This window comes from Limulus polyphemus, unplaced genomic scaffold (assembly GCF_000517525.1).
Source record: "Limulus polyphemus unplaced genomic scaffold, Limulus_polyphemus-2.1.2 Scaffold541, whole genome shotgun sequence".
NCBI classification, from domain to species: domain Eukaryota; kingdom Metazoa; phylum Arthropoda; class Merostomata; order Xiphosura; family Limulidae; genus Limulus; species Limulus polyphemus.
In genome coordinates, this window is record NW_013666151.1 from 282,910 (window position 1) to 306,923 (window position 24,014).

The following is a 24,014-nucleotide window of genomic DNA, read 5'->3' on the forward strand; positions in this document are numbered from 1 at the left end:
CCCCTTTCGTGTCTCTGATTATATATATAATTCTCTAATAGCACATAGTCCCCCTTTTGTGTCTCTGATTATATATATAATTCTCTAATAGTACATGATCCCCCTTTCGTGTCTCTGATTATATATATAATTCTCTAATAGCACATAGTCCCCCTTTGTGTCTCTGATTATATATAATTCTCTAATAGTACAAGGTTAACTGTAACCTAAACATTTGCAGCACTTGATCTATCATAATAAATACATAGGGTGTATAAGTTTGTCACAGTCTATTTTATAGGTTTTGTGTATCAAGGTGCACTGTTGTGTATGTGAGTGTTTGCAAACAGCTCTAACTCGATACATAGTTGTATAGTGGATCACTGAGAAAGAAGCAAATAAATATAATCTTTGTAAGATAGATTTCTGGAGTTGATTGAGCATTTTCTTCCATTAAAACTTCACATTTGCTACAATATTCGAATAACGTGGCAGTCTACGCGTTTAATAACGAGATTCTCTTCTGGTTTTGCTATAATTTCTCAGGTGTTGTATTGGGACCTACAACAAGAACCTATAACATACATTTATTAATTATAGCGAAAGTATAGATGACTGAAGAGATAGATTCCCTTTCTTTACATGTGTCCTACTTGCCATAATATATTCGTAACACACTTTTACTGGCAATTTTCTGTAAATATATTTCGTTATTTCAGATGTAAAATGGGTTTATACATCACAAGCATGGCTAATAGCTGCTGAAACATTTCAGCAGTTTTAAAGACATCCAAAAGAAGTTGTGATTTATAGTTGCCATACAAAGAGCTCAGGAAAAAGTGTTTCTCGGTCAAATATTTTACGTAAATGTACATTTCATGCTAGAGTTAATAGAAAGCCAAAAATAGTTGATGGCATACGGTGGTGAGGGTACTGTTAACTTTGTTTATATTTTTGGTATACAAGACTTAATGTTTTTTGTATATAAGAACCTTACACCATAACGTTATAACTTGTATACTTTAACTAATTTTATATAGTTACAAAGGTGTTTTTCTTTTCTTTTTACTTCTTTTATTTATAAAAGAAATTACCAAATGCAGGTGAATATATTACCTGTCTTTTTAATAGTTAGTTATATTAGCATGATAGCAATTCGAGTGACGTCACGTATCATGTACCTATACGCTGTCAAAACATCAAGTTCCCTAAGTGAGTGCGCTCAATTCTTTCATACGAAGCTTTCTAGTATGAACATAGCGAAGCACAGCATTCCTTACGCTTATTTATCTTTAGAATTCTGAAGTTTGTGTCCATGCTTCTCTCTTTCTGTGACCCTTGATCCTTTGCTTTCTCCCCAGCCGGACCTCCTGCCGTTCGAGTCCGACTACCGGCATAGACCCGCGAGAAATGGGGTTTCCTTTCACCTCGACGATGTCAAGTGGGGCGAAAAATCCGGCTTCTTGTTGGATTTATATGAGCCGTAAAGCCCGCAAATTCTAAGTCCACGGCTGTCTTTAAAGATAAACGTCCAAGTAACCAAAAAATGTGATTAAAATAAAGATTTTTCTTAGTAGGATTGTGAAATAGATTAAAATTTTTAGTCGGGCAATATTTGGGTAATGCCTATTGTAGAAGTAAAATTTGTTTCTTAATACTTAACTAATATTATAATGAAGGCATGTCTGTTGTGTTTGTTAAACACGTAGTTTTCTTTACCTATCCTATCTATAGTTTATACCATTCAACTGAATTCATTTGATATCCACCCTTCCCAAAACTTAAACATTTAACTGAGTGCATTTTTGTTGGCATATATATATCCACGCAACCAATACTTTATTATAGTTAAATAAAACTATTCAGGTGTTTTATATATATCCTCCCATTCTTTACATCATTAAGCTTACCGTGTTCAAGGATAATTTTCTATAAATCCTCATTCTACTCATACTTCATACGATTAATTGAGTCAATTTCTAATTGAAAAAAAAATCCATCCTACCCATGCACTATATATGTTCAAGTGAATTCAGTTTCTGTATTTTCGTTATCGAACTATAGGCTGGTCCATTATTTGGAATATGTCCAGGAATCTTCATATTTTATAGAATAATGAAAATATATCTGTGAAATATTAAATTGTAAAGCACCTATAGGCACCCACCACGTATAACCTACAACAATAAGATAAAAGCCACCTTACGTTTACCTAAAATCTACAGTATGAGTTTACAGTAATGTTAGTAAAGTGAAAGAACTTCATATAGATGTTAATCACAGTGACAAGAAAAAAACAACTGGCAAGTAAATAAGTCACTGCAAATGGAAGAAAAAGAGTCATTCGTGTAGCTGGAGAGGCTTATTAACTGGGATAGTTCTCGTAGTTGATGGACAGATCTATGATCAATAAATTGATTTGTTAGTAAAATTCTACTACTGCTTATAATCAACCCTCTAAATGTTCGTAAAAAATATATATTTATTATAATAGCGTTCTACTATACTGGACAGAAACCCCAACTGGAGAAATGTCTTGGGTAGTTTTCTGGTACTAAATAAAATAAAAGTCACATGTCAACTAGGAAAGTATGTGGCTTGTAGTAAATTTATTATAGAGTAGAGAAACGATTCATAATCTCAACTGGAGGAATCACGAACTACAGAAACACCCAGCTGCAGGAAAGAAAAACCCTCTATGTGAAATGATGCATAAACAGGGTTTCTGCTACTGGAGTAAAAAATCAACGATGTCAATTGGCATGTAGCATGTTTCTGTTGCTGGAATGAAATTCACCATATATCATCTGCAGAAATCTTTAAGCACAAAAACGTTCTGATGCCAGAGATGAAAACACCACGTGACCTTGAAAAATGCATGACATGCAGTCCGGTTCTGCCACTAGAGGGAAAAACAGCATCATCTTAGCTACTGAAACGTTATAAGAATGAAAACTTTCAATCACTGGAAATAAAAGTAAAAACAAAAAACAACAACCAAAGTCCTGAACTAGACCATTTTCTTAAATACGATGAAATATCTTTCTCGCAGTTGATGAAATAATTCATTATCGTTAATATAAGCGTATTAAAAACAGTAATTGCATCGAACTGGAAGTGTAGAAAAAAATAGTGGTATTTTTTATTGAAGTCAAAAGCTCAACATGAGACGTATAAAAATATAAACTACAGTAGCTCTTTGTCATAGGATAAACAACAAAAAAAAAAACGTTGACTAGAAACGTGTATAACATAGCAACTTTCTGCTAGTGGAAAGGAACAAACTTTCATGCTAATAACCTGATTATACCTACTATGATACTTTTTACCACCAGAATGAACTCATCATGTCAGCTAGAACATGTAGTGCACACATCAATTTTCCGTTGCTGAAAAGAGAGAACTCAAAATATAAGCTAGAGAAATGTATTAATTCTCTGTTACAAAAAACAACAAAAAACGAACACGTTACTCGGTACGATATACGAAGAACAGTAAACTTACGCTTCCGATAAAATATTTTATCGATAGAAAGATATTATATGAAAAAACTTACACTCTTTGTCACAAAACTTTTTCTGGAAAGTAACTTTCTACTGATAGAGAACACCAAAGAAGAGTACTGAACACAAAAACCTTTGGCTATTGAAGATAATAAACATCAGCATGAAAAGTAAGATAGTGTATTAAATAGAGCAACACTGTCAGAAAACTGCTTTGCTGTCCAGATAAATATTTTACAACTTCTTCTCTACTGCAAAGAAATAAAATATCAAGTTAACTAAGTTTATTAAAGTGCTTTTCTGCTAAATGAGAAAAAAAAATCCCACAAATTAAATAATTAATTTAAAGTATTCATAGTACACTAGTAAGAAACAAACCATTATTTTTTTTAAACTACAGTGTATCAGTTATAATGATTTTCTGCTACTGGTTATAAAACGACGACAACTTAAAATTCATTAATAACAATAATCTTTTGCTACTGAACTTCCCACTGAAACAAAACTTATAATGCATTAATTAGCGATAAAAAAATTAAATGTTATTTGAAAAATGTGTTAATTACAAGTAGAGTAAAATAATAACAAGTTAAAATTGGTGTATATATTTATGGAAATGAAGTATAATAACCTGAAAACCGCGTTGATCTGTATAAACCTGAAATGAATCTAGAATTATCTAGCTTTCTGGAGTTGAAAGAAGTGTAAGAAGTTCAAGAACTGTGTAGGTTTACATACATAAAAACAGTCTCAATCTATAAGGAAGAAGATTAACAGATAAAGAGAATTTATAGGTATGTGAAAATAAAGGATCGTTAAAAAACAGTGTACCTCTGTAGAACTCAAGATTTACGAGTCCAAAAGTAGTGCTAACTGGTGAAAAAGAAAAAAAAACACAGAGTATATCAGAACAACAGTGTATTTCTGTAGAATGCATATTTACAGTTTGAAAAACCATGCTAATCTGTGGAAAACAAAACTAACAGGTAAAAAAAAAAGATATATGAAATTGAAAAGTAAATGATTCAATAAAATGTTTTATTCTTTGAAAGTGGGTAAATGAAGGTGCGAGAACCATGAATGCTTTCACATTTAAAGCTGAACCAATAATCACTATTTTATAAGCAGAAACATGAATGCTTTCACATTTAAAGCTGAACCAATAATCACTATTTTATAAGCAGAAACATGAATGCTTTCACATTTAAAGCTGAACCAATAATCACTATGTTATAGGCATGAATTTTTTTTATAATGAATATTACTGTTTTGCTTGTTCAACTTCGGTTTGAGTCTGTTATGTTAGCAGTAGACATCCTAATATTAAATTCACAATAGAACATCAACATAGCAACCAACTTATAGTCTTAGACCTCTTTATTCATAATAATGATAGTAAATTTGAATATGAAATTTTGCATAAGACTCATTAATATATAGTTCAACTTCGATAGCATATTTCTAATCAGTGTAGCCTCTTTCCATATAGGCAAGACTAAAGAAATTTTATATTTAGCTGCGTTCCAGTTAGGTAGTGTAGAAAGGCTCTTATTGTTTAAATTGTTTTGAATTACTTGCCTTATAATGCCTATTGGGAAGGCATATTTTATTAAAATGTTCTTAATACTATCTATCTCTGTGAAAAAGTCATATTTGTTGGCTAACTTATACACCCGATGAACCAACATTTAACCAGATTTCTATCGAAGTTAAAATACAAACCAGTGCTGGTTAACTTATATACCCGATGAACCAATATTTTAACAAGATTTTTCTTAAAAGACAGTGAGTGGTACGTAATTATTGAACTAAAAATACAAACCAATGAAAATCTTATATAAAATTTCACATTCAAATTTACCATCTTTATTATGAATAAAGAGGTCTAAGAACAGAAGTTAGTGGTTATGTTGGTGTTCTATTGTGAATTTGATATTGAGATGTCTATTGTTAAGATAACAGACTCAATTCGAATTTAAACGAGCAAAACAGTACATTTCGTTTGATGCTAAATCGTTGGTGTTAGCGATATATTAACTACATGGAGCTTTTACCTAATAGTATCAATAATTATTTGTAGGTGATATAATTAATGTATACTTTTCTAGACACACATTGAACTCTAGAAATATATGTTATACTGGTAATCGAAATAAACATATGAACATGCTGAACCATATATCTAAATTGTAGTGATAATTTAACTAATATACAGACACACTGAACCCTTTAGCTATGTTCTACTAGTAATGTGTATCATATATAGACTTACTGAGCTTTATACGTATTTTCTAGATATAATGTATATAATAAAATACTCCTACTAGAGTATATTTCGAAAAGTCATTCATTCACTGTACTCAGTTAATTAACTAGTTTTGATTGACAACATCATGTTTTTGAGTGGACCGAAGTTCATAGAGGTCAGAGATAGTGTTTGACATGATAAACTTGTCTGAGAGAACCACATTTAACAAAAACAGATAATCAGTGACGTATCTCGTATTGATACTATTTCTGTGTGATTTATACTTTTTATCAATTGGCGGTCAACATTATGAAGGATTCTGTTACTTTTTCTAAATGCAAGCTAACGACGCAGTGTAGGTTAAAGCGCTAGCTCCCACAACGTCCAAGGAGGTGACAGGGGTGTTCAAGGATGTAGATCAGAATTTCTTTCAAACCATTGAAGGTAGTTCATCACACTGTAGAAAGTATAGAACCAGACAATATCCTGCATTAGTACAAAGTCTGATGGTTTAATTGAACCTGCGAAGCATCGTACAACTAGTTCGAAGACCACATCATTAGATCGTTCAGTGGTAAACATAAGTGAGCCGACACTGTTGCGTCGAGCATATGGTTCACCTTTGTGCGCCCAGACACAATCCGTCAATCTCTGTTAAAGACAAAACCTTGACTCGTCGGTGAAGATTACAGGAGCTCAATGGCGTAGCTGCAATTTCTGATGACCTCTAGCTGTAAGGTGCTGCGTAGTCTACTGTGGGGGTGAGTCGTTTCTACCACCGATTGAGGAAATATGTTCTTTACTATTTGGTAACTCACTCATTAATGCTCCACTTGTTCTCCTGAAGTGCATATTAGTAAAATGACTGATGGCCATGATGCGCAGGTAACGGTCATTACGTGGCATGCTTGAACTTTCACGGCCTCAGGGTGTCCAGAGTAGAGACCAGTTGGCTGATAAAGTATCCACAACAGATCTGAATACACCAAAATAACCTGCCTCTTGTTTCTGTATTTGTTCACTTTCAACATTTGATCACCACTGAAAGTTTGAACTTCTGTCAAAACTTTCACTCAACAACAGTAGCTATCAATGTCTTGCAATTACACGGAGTAAATAGGGAAAATTGAAGCAATCACCAAGTGGCTTATAAACAAATTATCAAAATAGTATATGAAAAGAAAGTAATATTCGTAAAAGGTGATTGGCACATCTAAACCCCCTTGTGTCTCACAATAGGATAAATGAAATTCGTGCATACATTCCATAATCTTGGTTTTTGGAATTACTTTCAAGTAAAAAATTAAAAATCATTTTTTAATATTTCAAGTTCAAAGAAGTTTAAACATAAATCAGACTTATAGTTGATAAAGGTTTACAAGCTTCAAGCCACACCTGAAAAGTAGTAGAGTTTTCATGGGAAAATTGGCAAAAGAAAATGCAATCACAACAATTCCATTCGACCACATACCTGCCAAATCCCTTCATGTAGCTCTTTTGGTCTGCATAAATGTGATCTTGGAGGCCGAATTCCACAGTGACTATAAGTGAAAGATCTGTTTAGCTTGTTACACTGGATATTGTAGAGCTTAATCAATGTCCTTGATGAAAGAAGTAGTTCCAATGGAAGCATAGGACTTGCGATTAACTTAGTATAACTATTCAAACATGCTGATTAAATATAATGATGATTTTAAAGAACATATTCCAGGATTTACCTTCGTAACATCTCAGTTAAAATTATCATATTATCAATCACCATTTATACTGTATACATTATTACTGATTTTCTTAATGAGAATATTCCACTATTTAAATAAAAATATTATCTTTAGGAAAGAAATAAAAGCAAATAATAATAAACCATTTATGTGAAATAAAGTATGGATTGCTCGACACCAAACTTCTAATCTTCTACAAACTTTTAAAATGTTAAATTGTAAAATTCAAAAATAAAACTCATGAGCCTATGAATTCTTCTTAAAATCATTTTTTGTAATATAATGAGATTAACCAGATTTTTCAATAAAAATACATTTTGTTCAGAATATTTCCAAGTCAAAGATATATTTCTACATTTTTGTTTACAGAAATAAGCCTGTTTACAAATGTTTACCCCCTATATCAATTGATATAATGAATTACGTTGATAACATTTTTCTCACTGTACTAACACATTTTTTCTCATTTTTCTTACAGACAAGTTTTGTGCTTGTCTTTGTTCACAGTGTTAGTTTGTCCTAATTTTGTTAAGAAACTTATGTTGTCCATACTTCTGTTTATTTTATTTGTTTTTTGTTTTACGGCATATTTTATCTCTGTTTATGTCCACAGGCATATTTTTCTTTGTTTCTCTTTGCACATTGTTTTTGTTTTTAATCCTCTTAACGGATACATCTCTTATTTTAATTATTCATGCATACTCTTGTTTACAGATAAATTTTTGTTTTATTTTTTGCGCATATTTGCAGATATGTTTGTCCCTCGTACTAGATGTCTATTGATTTACGCATCTGTTTATAGCTGTTTATTAGCCAGTTTCTTTAGTAGGCATCTATATATTTGTTATCTGTCTATCGATACGGCAACAAATACACCTGAATGTATTTCTGTTTTAATATCTTATTCTTTTTCTATAGTTCATCAGGTATTTCTTTTTAATTGCCAGGCTTTGTTTCTCATCCACTATCCTTCTTAAGAGCAGTTTAAATAGAAATATCAAACTGCTTTCGTTCAAGAAATGTTTTCTCCAACAAAAATGCTTCTAAAAAGAGTAATTAAAATGTTTAGCACATAAACAGTTGTTTTCCTGGTAGATCAATAGTTTTTTAATCATATAAACAGTTGTTTTTCTGGTAGATCAATAGTTTTTAATCATATAAACAGTTCTTTTCATTGTTAATCAATAGTTTGTGTTTAACCAAATAAATAGTTGTTTTCCTGGTTGACCAATAGCTTGTGTTTTTAATACAACCTTCTGTACGTATTATGTTATTCTTGTCATTGTTAAAGTTTATACTTTTTTACATAGTTATTTTTTAATCCTTTGATATAGTGTTACTTGATAGGACAGGCGAGAAGATTGATAATAGCAACTTTATTTAGTTGAGATGCAAACTTCTGATTACTTATTCTCCTCCAAATAGTAATTATTTGCATTTAGTTCTACCTTATTCTTAAATTCGAATCAAACTTTATATGAATTGTTAATGTTTCTTTCTTAGATACAGTATTCCCTCTCAGATTACTTTATTATATATTTGCCATATGTTTTCATGCTGGGTGTTTTTCGTGTTTCATTTACATAAATAAGTTTTAAACATTCAAGAAAGTTATATAATTTACGAAACACCTATAGTAGGTGTCTTTCAGCAGAGCCTTTTCTTTTCTTACTTTCTTTTTTAGTTCATATATCTAGTACCCAGTCACACCCTTTTTGGTTTCTAATTGCCACCTGACGACGTTAGAGGGCAGGCCAACCCTTCCCGCTCAGGCAATGGGCCGGCTGACTGGTTGCCATCACAATTAACTGCGTGCATGCATAATATGAGATAATTTGAGGCTGCGGGACCCTGTCTGAAGTAGGAGGGTCTGGACAGAGGGCGCTCATTTCTTTCAGTTACTAAGTTCCGAGCGTGGTAAATTACAGAGTAACGAGGAGAGGAACATTTTAAGCTGCGATGCCGATGACTTTCAGTAACAGCGGGATGACGTATTAAGTCATGCAACCTGAACTAACTGTAAGACAAAGATGGAAAAGAAATAGTCTGCTGTTTAGGTTAGTATTTTATCTACCCTTAATTGGTTTATTCGTCATTCTAAATTTATCTACAGTTTACTTCTGGCAGAAAGGAAGTTAATAGATTCAGATATCATTTACAAGTTTCGGTATTTTAAGAATAATTCGAATAATAACAAATAATTATCCATTTCAATTTTTATTTCATTGTAATGTTCTGTGGTTACGATATGAATTTCCTTTTTTATGGCTGTAAATCGTCATAATACTATATATATCGACCGTAAACATTATCCAGACTGAAAGGTTTATCTGCATAAAAGTGAAACAGAAACAAAACTAAAAAGTATTTGTGTATTGTCACAGAGCTTAAGTCTACATCGCTTCATGGATGTTACAGAAATTAAATTAACATATTCTGTGAATGCTAAGCTTTAACAACTAGAAACGGAACATCACGAGCTGTCAGGTTTTAGTTTATCGACTATTTATTTATTTCAGAGCCGGTCATAAGTCTGAGTCCAACAGGAAAAAAACAAACATATTTTGCTGGTAAAACTTAGCAAAGGTGGCAAGCACTCTTAGCAGAAATATCTTGCTCTGTTTTTTGTGTTGTTTTGTAATCACAAAAATAAAAATAGAAAAAAGAAGTCATCTTACCATATTGGCAAACCAGCTGCTGGAATCATGGATAAGTAGGCTTGATCCACTGGTACCTGTTTTCGCTATCATTAATTATTTTTTAGAATTTGTTTTAAATCACCAATTGCTAGTAAAATGCCAGCGTCATAAAGATTTAGCAAATTCCAACTTCATTTATCAGGTTTACATGTTAATTAGTTTACTCATCGCGCTAGGCTGAGCAAGTTTAACTAAAGTAATGTTTGAAGTCTTCAAGGGCAACGTGATTTTTTTATTGCGTCAGACTAAGAAGGATCACTCTATAGCTAGAAGTAATTTGTAGAATCTTCAAGAGGTAGAGGGTCAATGCTGTTCTACCTGTTGCTTCAAACTAAGAAGGATCACTCTATAGCTAGAAGTAATTTGTAGAATCTTCAAGAGGTAGAGGGTCAATGCTGTTCTACCTGTTGCTTCAAACTAAGAAGGATCACTCTATAGCTAGAAGTAATTTGTAGAATCTTCAAGAGGTAGAGGGTCAATGCTGTTCTACCTGTTGCTTCAGACTAAGAAGGATCACTATATAGCTGTAAGTAATATGTAGAATATTCAACAGGTTGAGGGTCAATGGTGTTCTACCTGTTACTTCAGACTAAGAAGGATCACTCTATAGCTAGAGGTTGGGAGACAATGGTGTTCTACTTGTTGCTTCATAATAAGAAGACTCAGTCAACGGATTATGGTATGTCAGTGTTGTAAATGTTGCAATAGGCTTGAGGCTGAGAAGAAGCAATTCAACCAATATTTTAAATTACCAGAAAGATGAGAAATGAAATTTCTGTAAAAGATGAAACAGTCTGCAAAGTTAAAATTTATGTTAATGCGTGGAACTGTTTAGTTATTGTAATCTACCATTGTTATATGTTTTGTATTAAACTGAGTACAGCCATTCTAATTAAAACATTGAACATTCAAGGGAGTGAAATATACCGATATTGTAATAGTCGCATCAGTCTATAAAGAAGCACTTCTTAATGGTGGCAACTTTCAGCGAGTTGGGATGTACCATTTCTGCATTCGTTTTATGAAACTCAGATGTAAACATTATTTAACACGTGGAACTTTCAGGACATTAAAGGCTATCATTCTTGATGTTTTGCATTAGTTCACATGGTATATAACGCCTTATGCCGGAGAAGTGTCATCCATAGATTAGTAATCACAATAAGAGTGATAAAAAGTTTTAACAAATCTTTCTTCACTACCTCTAAGCGGTTTCTCAATAAGAAGAATATAATAGCATTTCAATTGCATACAAAGTGGGCCGCTCGCTACTGCTGACGAGGCCTTTCGCCCAATACCAGAGCTCACCAGATCGGTTAGGCATACAATGCTGCGCTGGTATTGAGCGAAAGGCCTCTTCGGCAGCGGCGTACAGCATACAGCGTATACAGTTGAAAAGTTATTATTTGCTTTTTGCTGTGAAACCGCATAGGTTAGTAGTTTAAAGATACTTAGAATATACAGGTAGTAGTACAAAAATAACTACTCATCAGTTATTAAACCATATAAAAACATTTTAAGAGCTAATTATAAAGCGCAGAAAAACGCTCTAGTGGACGCTCTTTGCATAAAACATTATATTAAATTATAACAAGCATTTCAAAATTCAAATCTAATGTAATCATATTTTGTATTTAATGTTGAAGTTATCCAAAAAATGGATTAATAATGAATGCATTTAGATATGTAATATTGTCGTAATACATTGTGCTTATCTACAGTGTATATATAGATGAAAATGAAGCAATACGTAGGCTTTTGCAGAGCCATAAATAGGCGAGTTTCAACTCAGATCAACTTAAATTTTGTAAATATAAATACCGACTGAAAGCGTAAAAAAAATTGTTAGTTATTACAAAAAACCTTTATGAACTTAAGTAAACGTTATATTTGCTTTATCATGCATTTTTTGTTTCAGATATTCGCTTCACTTCTTGGTTTGAAGAGTGTCTCACGCACAACCTAAATGTGCCTTTATATATGTTAGCATGGATACGTCATCAAGACATGAATAATAAAAGTGCTGGAATGATGGTTCAAACTAAACGAAGCAGACTTTACAATGAATGGTCTATGATTCAATCTTTTGTTTAATATTCCTCGGAGGGTGATGAATTATACAATACACACATGCATATAGGTATATATATATATATCACATCTTATAGTAGCGTCATTAATACCACTGTAAATTGCAATGTTTAGCTAAAAATATCTTTACTTTTAACAGTAATACACTCTCAGTTTGCGTTTTTGGTAAACAAGGAAGATTGTTAACAGTTCTTTTACTTAGACTTTCAAGAGTTTGTCTCACTGACGTATTCACGGCATTCTTCTTCTCGGATGACATTTCTACAGCAACACAAACAGGTATTATAATAGCATTTAAAGAATATGTTAACCAGTACATGAAACTCTTCAAACAAGGCTTCTCTTGCTGTTCCTGAGTCAATTTTATCTTCAGAAAAATAAACAAAACGAGACCCCCTAGGTATTAGTGTGTACTTAGAGAGTGTATTTCAAATAAAATATAATTAAGAAAAATTGAAAAAAACACAAATATGTATAACATCATTATGTAGATTAGTACACCATTCATAGGTAGATAGATAAGATACGTATAGGCAAGCAGACAGGTAAGATATGTACCTATTATGTTATTTCTGTCGTTTAATCGTACATAAAAGCCCTTAGAAGACAGTGATTAATAAGAACATTTTTCACTGTCAAATAGCCATTTTTTATACGTTTAGTCACCAGTGTATTGTTCAAACAATAAAACAAACACACGCACACACAAATTCAGCACCTAGAGACATTTTCACTTATTGGTAAGGCCTTTCCCCTTCACTGCTTGTTTCACATGTTTAGTTAGAGAACAGGGTTCTTATTCTCGGCGCTGACCAAAATTGTACACTTTCAAGTAGCAATATCAAAGAAAGAGAGAGACGTCATGTGTTATCTCTGATTCACTATCCCCATTTTCAAAAGTAACTAACTGAACTTAAAGAAAAGCCCTTGAATCTGATAAGGAAAGAATTGGGAAGAATTAAAAAGGTAACTTAATTTCGGTGTTCATAATACGAACTGACGTATTAGCCAGTTTCAAAATGACAATAAAGGAATGAATAAGAAACAGTAGACATTTATTAATCTTTTTTTTTTTTGAAGAGGTCATTCAGATTAGGATATTTTCTGATTATAGACAACTGCTTTTACGATAGCATGTGTAAGATTATACTTTTTTGCATATCCATCTATCTGAATAATATACTTTTCTAATACCGAATAACAGACAGGAACCTTTTTTAAATTATTAATTTATAGCTTGCTCTCTGGCTCTAATTCTGCAACAGTTTTGATTATCCCTATGTGATCACTTTAATTATTTTTTTCTATAACTCTACTTATCAATTTCTATTTATTAACACGTGTTCTCTCAACAGAAACTAGCTAGGTATATTTTAAAAACTGCCGGGAGTTATACTATAAAAATCAGACACTCATGTGAACCTAGAACGAGGATTTCTTCATCACAGTTTAATCCTAGCGTAAGGTTAGTAAATGATGCTCGTACAAGAACATTACTACTGACAAAGGCCTAATGGGCTTAATCGTAGATTCACATTCACCTCCAATAATAATACAATCATCAGGCCGGTGTCAACCCCACTAACTTGAACATTATCATTAGGTGTCTACTAATGGTCGTAGCAGCGAACACAAACCACAGGGTGCGAGACGGCGCCAATACTTCGTCAGTATCATATCGTTTACTAGGGGAATAATTTGGAGGCTGTGACACCTTAACACCTCTTATTCAGCAGACAAGCGTGTGCAACAATGACGTTTATTAACTATTCTATGTATTCAGAACCTATTCAAATGAAACTTGTTATACCTGAAATAAAGGTCTATTTTTGACTAGTTTATACCCTGTCATTAGAGAGACTAGTTAACTAGATCTGTAAGTAGATATAAAATGATGAATAAGAACTGATAATAATATTAGCCTTGTCAAACACTGAATGAGTCAAATACTAAAACTGTGGTAACGTAACTGTATCATAAAGTGTTTTAAACTTGATTGGCGATACAGATCTACCTTTAGATAATCTTTGTTTTCTACCCCTGGATTCAAACGTAGGTTAAGCCTTTAGATGAAATATGTTGTTGTGGTATTTTAACATTTCATCTCCTGGAATCGAATACGATGCCTCTAGAATGCCAAGCAAGCACTGTACTCACAGAGTTAAAGAATCGGCCCTCTGTCTATTGCTAGCAAGGCCACTTATATTTCCTTGCTACCATAATCGTCCCCGCTTTGAACCCTCTATCAATTGTTAGTGTAACTACTGCGAGTAAGGCTATTTTCAACCATTTAAAATTATCAACCCACAACTTAGACTAGTCCCTCTAATTCCATATACTGACCAGTATTCCAGAATATTTGGTTACAATTCAAGATAACTTACATTTACTGGCTGCCTTGAAAAGATTTTGGTACATCTTTTCCATCGATATTTATAGATAGAATGTTATATTCGAAGTATCACGACGGAAACTCCTATGGTTACCTCTTCTCTATACTTGTCAATTACTACTTGTCTCGCTTTCTTTTCTTTCTTTTTGCCATCATAGATAGAATTTATTTGTTTGTAAATAAGCACAAAGCTACTCAATGAGCTATCTGTGTTCTGCTCCACAACGGGTATCGAAACCCGGTATCTAGCGTTATAAGACATGCCACTGTGCAATTGGGGGCTATAAATGGAATATGTCACAGTTATTGTGTAGATGTAAATTAATAGAGCATGGTTTATCAAACAAAATAAATTAACTGTTCAATTGTGTGAAATTTGATCTGTTGTGACGTTCCCATAGTCGAGTTTTTCTACTGAGAGTTTCATAATCTCAACCACAGCGCTTTCACAAGAGATTGTCAGAAGGATCAAAGTTATCTTTAATGAACAATCAACATAATCGTTAGTTAACATCTCTCAGCACGACAACACTTTTGTTTTGTTTATTTGTGCTTAAAGGACAGTAAGTTTGCTTGTTATGGATTTCGCGCAAAGCTACACGAGGGCTATCTGCGCTAGCCGTCCCTAATTTAGCAGTGTAAGACTAGAGGGAAGGCAGCTAGTCATCACCACCCACTGCCAACTCTTGGGCTACTCTTTTACCAACGAATAGTGGGATTGACCGTCACATTATAACGCCCCTACGGCTGTTTGGTGTGATGGAGATTCGAACCCGCGACCCGCAGATTGCGAGTCGAGCGCTCTAAACACCTGGCCATGCCGGGCCTAAGGACAGTAAGAGAAACACTAATTTGTTTCATGCAGAAGAAACCAAATTCAATGTACAAACGGTTAACTTCAAGTACTCAGAGAGAATCATATATCTTATTACACTGATAACTTTCGTTACGTCAGACTCTTTCAAGCAGATTGTCTTGTAGAATACTGATGCATACCAAGAGTCATTCTTTCTAACCTTTGGTACCTACTGCTCTATATAATGTTTGTCACGTCTAACCCGAAAACTGACTGTCATATAGCTTTTCGAAGATTAATCATACTGAACATATATATACATTAAAGCGATCATAAAGGTTTTTCATGTTTTTTAAGTGAATCTGATTTTCCCTTCTTGTTTCCTCAGCAAAAAGAAAAAAGTAAACCAAGTGGGTGATTTTTCAAAACAAGTTGGTGCTATTTGATAAAATAATACCAGCTTTTAGCCTCTTTTTAACACTTATCTAAATACAGTTATTAAATTTGTATACATCATCAGGTAAAAATACAGGGGCTCTGCCTAACTTAAGTAGATAGCGCAAACCGTTCCCGGAGTCACTCGGATATTTCTGTTTAAACCACTTCGAACAATGTATACCGTAGGTTTAATGTGCGAATCACGAAGCGTTTATCAGAAAAGCGCCCCCAAACAAGGACCTTGAGAACCTTGGTTAGAAACCGGCCTATTATTATAATACCGGAACAACCAGTTTGAGGATTGCATAATTATTTTCTGTTTTAGAAGAAAGCTAGTACCGCCAAGCAATTAGCAGGTAATAAAGAGTTTAAAGATAATTGAAGATCAGGCTTCTTGTTTGCAAAATTGTATTTTTTCGGTTTCAAAGCTTACACGGGTGTGTTCAAAGAGCATAAATACATATTTTTTTGGTTACTTTTCTTTTGCCCTCTGGTGATTTAGCGGTAAGTCTGGAGGCTTATAACACTAAAAACCTGGTTTCGATACTCGCGGTAGGCAAATCACAGATAGCTCATTATGTAGCTTTGCGCTTGACAACAAATAAACTTTTGTTTTTTTTAGTAATATATCGTGTTAAAGTAAATAAATAACAGCGTTAAATAGTCCTTTCCTTAAATTTGTTTTGTTGTGACATACATAAAATTGATTAAAAAATCCCACCTCACCAACTTAACCCAGTTCACACCGTATTGGTTGTTGTAAGCAACATGTAAATACGAGTAGCTTCTCAACCATTAGTACATCTGCTTAATTACAACCAACCTGAAGAGCCCTGGTACTGGGTGAAAGGCCTCGGTGACATTGGATATAACACATATAGTGCGGTTTACATACTATTAATCACTATTTTTACTTTCACTCAGAAGTTCATATTAATAATTAGCACAGTGATATAAGCAGAGTATCTTTCTATCAATTTAACTGTGTTTTTACCTGTACGTATGTTTATCTGTTGTTGTTTTTTATTTATCAAGAGAAGTACTGCAAATACATTTAAAATATTTTGTAAGACTATAATATTTTTATCATTACAAAATTTATAAATAACCCCACTAATAAGCAGTAAAAGACAAAATATATTATTGGGATGTTTCTTTTACAGTAAAGTTCACTGTAATTTAGTTCTGAAAAACATGAACTGCGAAATATGATCGGAAGAAAATTTTTTTCATCCTTTACTACTATTTAATGTCAGATTGTAAAGGCTTCTTCTAATAATAGCACAACTTAAATCCAGTAACGCATATACTCTTTGGGTAGATTTTTCTTCTTAGTCTAATTATGAATGACTAAAATGCCAAAGTTATACAATAATGATGGAATTTCAAATTGTAACATTGTTATTGTTAATAAAATATGTTGAAATCTTAGTAAATATGCTATTCGTAATAGGATAGCATATACTATTAATAACCATAGTTTAAGTCACTGCCCTTAATTACAATAGTAATTATTGAACGTTTCAGAGAGTAGTTGTTATAACATTCACCACCTTTCATAATATGTCTGCTGTTGGTATATGAACACGAATATAAAAAACACATTTCAAAGAAAATATCATAAGAAGACATTTGGGTACGTCTTCTTTAGCTCAGCATATATTCCCACATAGTTGTCACGCCTTGGACTTTTCTTTTTTGTGGAAGGGTCGAGACCAGCATTCTTATTAGACTTTGAGTATTCTTCCATTAAGGAAACTCTAGGTAGGGTCAACCCTCGTTCCCGGCTGGCAGTAACACAGACAGTGCCTTTAGTACTAAGACGAAATGCCTACATTTACGTTTCGAAGTCAGTTACTATTTAACAAGTCATTTCTGTAAGAAAGGATTTCGATGTTTTCAGTGATTGGCGAAGGAAATCAATCGTTAAAATATTAAGGTAAAAATCGTATGTTTCTTATTTCAAACATAATCTTATAACTTGTGAGTGACACGCAGATTCTTTTTGCTTTCCATGATAGAACGTTAGCGTTATTAATATTTTCTAAAATCATAAACAATTTTTAAAGCTTTACATAAGTGAAACGTTGCGTCATTAATTACGTATAACACAATACCTAAAACAAAGTAATGAATAATGATACTAAAGTATTATTTACCAGTATTAACGTTAACCTAACTTAATTTATATATTTAAGCACAAAAAACAAATTCATTCAATTGGTTTTACTATAAATATCCATTAAAGTACTCTCAAGGCCGTCAACTAAAATAAATCAGTGAAATCAAATTATTCTTTAAAGAAGTCATTAGTCTATTAGGAATCAACAACGAAGTTTATTGACCAATAACATTTCAATCATACAATCAAATAACTAAAAAATAAAATAAATAGATAAACCAACAATTTTAGTAATTCAGGACCAACTAAACATGTCCAAAATTTGCTTTGAATATATAGGCACGTGACTACTTATGATGCTATTTGCTGTTATACATACAAGTTATATACCGTCCTATTAAAGCTTTATCAAGCACGCGATTGTGATGATAAGTAACTGCTTTTACAAAATCATACACTAACAACAAATTTCTTTCGGCAGCTGTGTTTCATTACATGAAATAAATCAGAAACATTATCTAATAGTTTATATCAGAATTTAAGGTTAAATATAATATCTGGAATATTTATAATGTATCAAATTACAAAAAAGTTTAAAATCTCAAGCATCTAAGTGCACCATATTCACGAAAAAAAATGGTAAATTGAGCGTGTGACGATGTAGTTATTAGAATTATTATTTTTCTCTGGTTAGTTATATATCATATTCTTTCTTCCGTTTCCATTCGTAAATGACCAGGTGGTTAGGGCGCTCGACTCGCTATCTGAGGGTCGCGAGTTCGAATCTATGTCCCACCACACATGTTCGACCTCTCAGCCGGGGATATTATAATGTGACGTTCAATCCCATTATTCGTTGGTAAAAGAGTAGCCTAAGAGTTGGCGGTGGGTGGTGATGACTAACTGCCTTCCCTCTAGTTTTACACTGCTAAATTAGTGACGGCTAGTGCAGATAGCCCTCGTGTAGCTTTGCGTGAAATTCAAAAACAAACAAACCAACCATTGCTAAATAAAGTTATATCTCAAATGATTTCTTTATTCAAATATTTTAAAAACTACCACAGTTTCTGTAGCCATTTATAATTGCACATAAAACTCAAATATGAATTATAATAAACTTGTCTGTCCTCTTATTTGCTTCTTGCAGTTTTTCATTTTGAGCTTATCTTTCGCTATAGCTTTTCCAGCTAAATAGAAGGAGCTGTTTGCAGCTGAATAGACGGAGCTGTTTGATTACTAGGCCTTTTTGTTTAACTTCTAGTTTGTTACGGATCCTTTCCTAGCTTTGTAGAAATATTACTTTGAACGTGCTATTGGTCGCTTCATTGGCCAGTTTATTCCATAACCGTGACTATCATTTCCTCTTTACAAAAATTCTGTTGGAAATTTCACCTTTAAAAGGCACGCTCTATATACAAACTTAAAGAGGGTACACACATTTTTGTACATTATCTAACAGTTAGTGGTTATTAAAACCTGACACACATACACACACGCTTATACAAGAATCAAATATGAGAGATTTACGATAAGTATGAAAGAGATGTACCTGGGAAGGGTTTTGATGGGAATAGCTATAAATCTAACAAGCTTCTTCTCGATTGATACACTAGAAGTAACACACTTCGGTTCTGTAATTAGAAGCAAAACTGTGGTGAAGCTATTAATCCCAATTTTGATCATACAAAGGTAATAAAAATTAGAAATAATTTCTACAAAAGACAACTGTAACGTGCTTTTAAGAATCATGCTTTACGAAAATTCACATTATAATGGGGAAAACAAGGGGCTTTTTCTGTTGGATGCTGTAGGATACCTAGTCTGACCAATGTTATGTGACTTCACTAACATAACCTTATCAATTACATGCAACATTACGAGCAAAAAAAAGTAAGTAAACTCGTTGATTAACTGAAGTAGCATTATATTATGAAATACTTTAGTTTGTTCGAGTTAAAAGATATCTTTCTACACTCTCAGGTCTAGGATTTTGGCATTATTTGTTCGAGTTAAAAAATATCTTTCTACACTCTCAGGTCTAGGATTTTGGCATTAATTACATTCCTTTAGGCACTAGCCTTCCAATACTTGCCCTGCTTACAAAATATTTTTATTTTCTACTTTTGTTTTAAAATTAATCTTTATTAAAGTTCTAAAACAAACTTGGCCACTATTTACACCAGTGTTTTATGTACGTACATACAAAGTATTTTGGGTAGCAGTATTGGAGTGGCTGTGACTACAAGGTTTTTGTGAAGTGAATAAATTGTTCAAACCAGAAACTCACCACTAATTCACCCCAGTCAGTAGACGTTGGCGTGGATTTCGGTTATATCCAGAATAAAACAGTACCTTATCAGTTTCGTAACATCCCATTTTCACTTCATTCGAATAACAACCTAACGACCGAGATACCCCCCTCTCCCACACACCCACTTCCTGGCGGCTAATACCTTCACGTAATTTTCCTCCCTGTCTGAGCAAAAGTCAAGTTCTCTTACGTACTTAGCATTCCCTCCCCTATCCGTTAACAGAAGGACGAGAGAGAAAGTTTAATTTTTTTGTGTGTGTTTGTGTCTTGGTAATACTTTAACTCATTTTTTATAATTCGGGGATAATGCATGATAGAGTTATATTTTTACACATTTAGTACTTTCAACATGAACCTTATACGATATATATGTGATAAATGACCAGGTCAAAAATCCGCAAGATTCAGGCATAGCCATAGAAAATATCATTAACAGCGAAAGTGCCTAAGTGAAGAAACGATCTAGCCGCTGTAAGTACGAATGTATATTTTATTAGCTACGTTCATCACCAGGTTGATTTTTAGTTGCACTTTATGTAGGTAACGTGCTCAGATTGGAAGCTAATATTAATCTAGTTAGACCTGTTGGCCAGAAGAAAGGCAGCCAGTCAATAGCACTCGCCTACAAGCGCTATTCTTGACCGAATAACGGAATTCACTGTCACAATTATAACGCCTCTACAACCTAAAGTGCGGAATATGTTGAACATAATATTGAAATTCCAACCTTGAACCTTTTGTAACGCAATTCGGCACACAAACCTCTAAGTCACTTCAGCTCCACAGGCATACAAGTGTGTCCCTTTGAAATAAGTTACCTTTAATACATATATGAAAAGAATAACTTCATGCTTCTAACGTTTCTAATAATTTCATCTTTCTTCTGTTTCGGCAGTTTATAGACTTTTACAACTTATAACTAACGGTTTCAGCCTAATTTGTTTTTCAGGAAAACCTAACTACTCTTACCTTTAATGAGTTGATTATCTACATCCTTGGGAAACTATAATCGATTACCGACCTTCTATCAAAATTCTGTTTATCTTACACTTTATTAAACTCTTGGTGCATGATTGAATTAAACAAATAAACTTTTTTTTGTTAAATGAAAACTTAATTACCATAATCAGCAATATACTGTAAAATCTGGTATCATGTGGCGCCGTCACTCACTAACAAGTTAGTTTGTTTTTACTTTCATAACTCCTATCAGTATGAGTCACTCACCAATTTAAACGCTAGTGTTTCTTCAACTATTACTTCTATTAGTCAGTATTACCTTTACTGCTACTCCTGCCTGATAGTATCTGTATTATCACGATTTATCTTCTTCAATCTGCTAGTCTGTCTTCTATCATTACTTTTATCAATAGTTCCTATCTAGCAATGGCATTCCAATAACTGCTCCTTTTTTCACTTTTCCAATTTGTCCGTGTATCTTCTATCATTACTTCTATCGTTTTTATTCTATTACTGTCTTAGTTTATAATGAATATCGAGTCAGTTGTCTGCTTTCAATAGTTTTAATAAATTATTTTCATCACAAATTTTGTCACTGTTCCAATCTTTCTTAGGTCACTAATGTTGTCTGTAAGTTTTTATTTATTACTACTTGTATTTATAATTTCTTTCATTATATAGATATATTAATGTTTCTTCTACTACAATTTCGATGTCCCATAATTTTAATATTGTTATTCGTACTTGTTACTCCTATCACCAGACTCATTTTTATTAGTTTTTCCTATCACTTCTTCCACTTGTTAGTGATATTCTTCATATTACTCCTGTTGGATAGTATTTTTGCCACTATCTTCTTCTTGTCGGTGGTGTTTTGTTGTGGTTATTGATTTACTACCGCTTTTATCCTGTGTATTACTGTTTCTTGTTTCAATCATCTTACCTTTTAGTATTTCATACATGACTACTTATGTATGTTATTGTTTTTCTTATTGATCGATATACTTATTAGCTAGTGTTTTTTTTTATTCATTCCAACCTTTCTCTATTTATTAATAAGTGTCTTTGCTTAGGTTTGTATAGTATTAGTTTCCGAAGGCATAACTGTAAGATAAACTAGTTTTGTTGAATTTGGATCAGGTTTGATGAGATTTCACAAAATCATTCCGAGTTCGTTTAAAAACAAACTTAAACTATTAGATTTAATGTCGATGAAACTTGATCAGTTTGATGATTTATATCAGCATGGAATTTCTGACCCACGTGATAACAGTATATCGTCCATCGATGTAATAAACAATACTAAAACCTGGTACTTTCATAACAGCAAACCGTCTCCAAGACGAGCTATGTAGACAGATTATCTCTATACAAACACTGGTGACAAGGGAAACCCAACTTCCTTTACAACCTTTGTTCAGAGCATCTGCCGTGAGGAGTCCTGCTGTTTCCGAAACATGTATCAACAGGAGAGTTAGGAGTCTTTCTTTTTATTGATATAGGTGGAGAGCACATGACATATCTTTCAAACCTGTTCACAATGCCCACAGGTTAGGCTTAGTGGTAGTGTCTTTTTAGATAGCACAAAGATATTTTTCATTATAGAAATGTTGTTCCCAATCAGAGACTTGAGGCCAGGGAAACTACAACCATGAACTCGTCTATTTTGGTCCTAATGCTCCTACAATAATAACAACAAAACTTACTCTTCAATCGACTGGGTTTATATTTGAATCTGATAGAATTATCTAAAAACTATTATTTAGCTTATTGTGTTTAAATCTCCTTTATCTAACTAACTTTTTTCTTGTCCCTACTTATCTTATTCATTTGTTTATTACCGATTTCTCGACTTTTCTCACCACTATTCAAGTTCTATTTAAACTATCTTTAATGAATATTTTTAGAGCTTCCAAAAACATCCCACTGCTTTAGTGGATAACTAAAGATGGTTTCAGTTAAGGATCGGGCATAAAAGATTATGTAATAATGAAATTACTGAGTCTTATTTAGATTTAGAGAACATTGACAATAGGAATTACTTTAGAATTCCAGTGATAGGTGTTTAGAAAGAGGGAGTGAGATGGCTCTTTTTATAAAGGATGAACTGAAGTCTATTTGGACTGAAAACAAAAATGGTAATCAAGAGGTTGAATCTGTGTAGGTTAGAATCGGGGATTTCAAAGGTATAGAAAGGTTTTAATTGGTAGTTGTTATAGGTAACTTGATAGAGAATTTTCGAAGTTAAGAAAAATTTTGCTATTTAAGATTTTGAAATAGATAATGTCAATGATAAATTGTATAATGAGATAAACGTTGGTGATATGGGAAAATTGTTTTGTTTTTTGAGTATATGGAGTCAAATAGTGAGAGAGAAGAGGGTTTATTAAAGTGATTCAGGATGATTTTCCATACGAAATGGCCAGAGAGACAACCAGAAATGATGTCTTTTTAGATTCATTGGACGAAATAAAGTGAAGAAAGATTATGCGAAAAGTGATCATTTTATAAGTAGGTTTGATATGTTGCGATAAAAATAAAATTTAGATACTAATTTTTAGAAAGTCAATTTTAAGGGTATGAGACAATATGTATCTATTGCGATAATGATTTAAAAATGTGAAAATGGTTTGGAAGAAGTTAAAGAAAATAAACTGCTGTGTATTCAAGATAGGCATAATCCTAAAAAAGAGGAACAGGATAACAGGAAATATCAAATCCAACTGGCTTAATATATATATATATATATATAGT

The 24,014-nt window shown here is 32.9% G+C and overlaps 1 protein-coding gene and 1 long non-coding RNA gene across 4 annotated transcripts in view; one reads left to right on the plus strand and one right to left on the minus strand.

Annotated features, from left to right (window-relative positions):
- LOC106458983 (POU domain, class 3, transcription factor 4-like) overlaps nucleotides 1-24,014 on the plus strand; it is a 44,186-nt gene that overhangs the window by 7,098 nt on the left and 13,074 nt on the right. The window contains exon 2 of one of the 3 annotated variants that reach the window (XM_022385356.1): nucleotides 1,341-1,500. The exons of 1 other annotated variant lie outside the window; for it this stretch is intronic. The gene's annotated coding sequence lies outside the window, so the exon portion shown is untranslated. Of the gene's footprint in view, nucleotides 1-1,340; nucleotides 1,501-9,231; nucleotides 9,509-24,014 lie in introns of those variants that run through there. One more of the 3 variants, XR_002610484.1, reaches the window with a different exon arrangement.
- Nucleotides 2,555-7,283, minus strand: LOC111085669. Its single transcript, XR_002610485.1, has 3 exons — nucleotides 7,202-7,283; nucleotides 3,294-3,368; nucleotides 2,555-2,881 (listed from the first exon to the last, which is right to left on the minus strand). It is a non-coding gene; the product is annotated as an uncharacterized LOC111085669 (long non-coding RNA).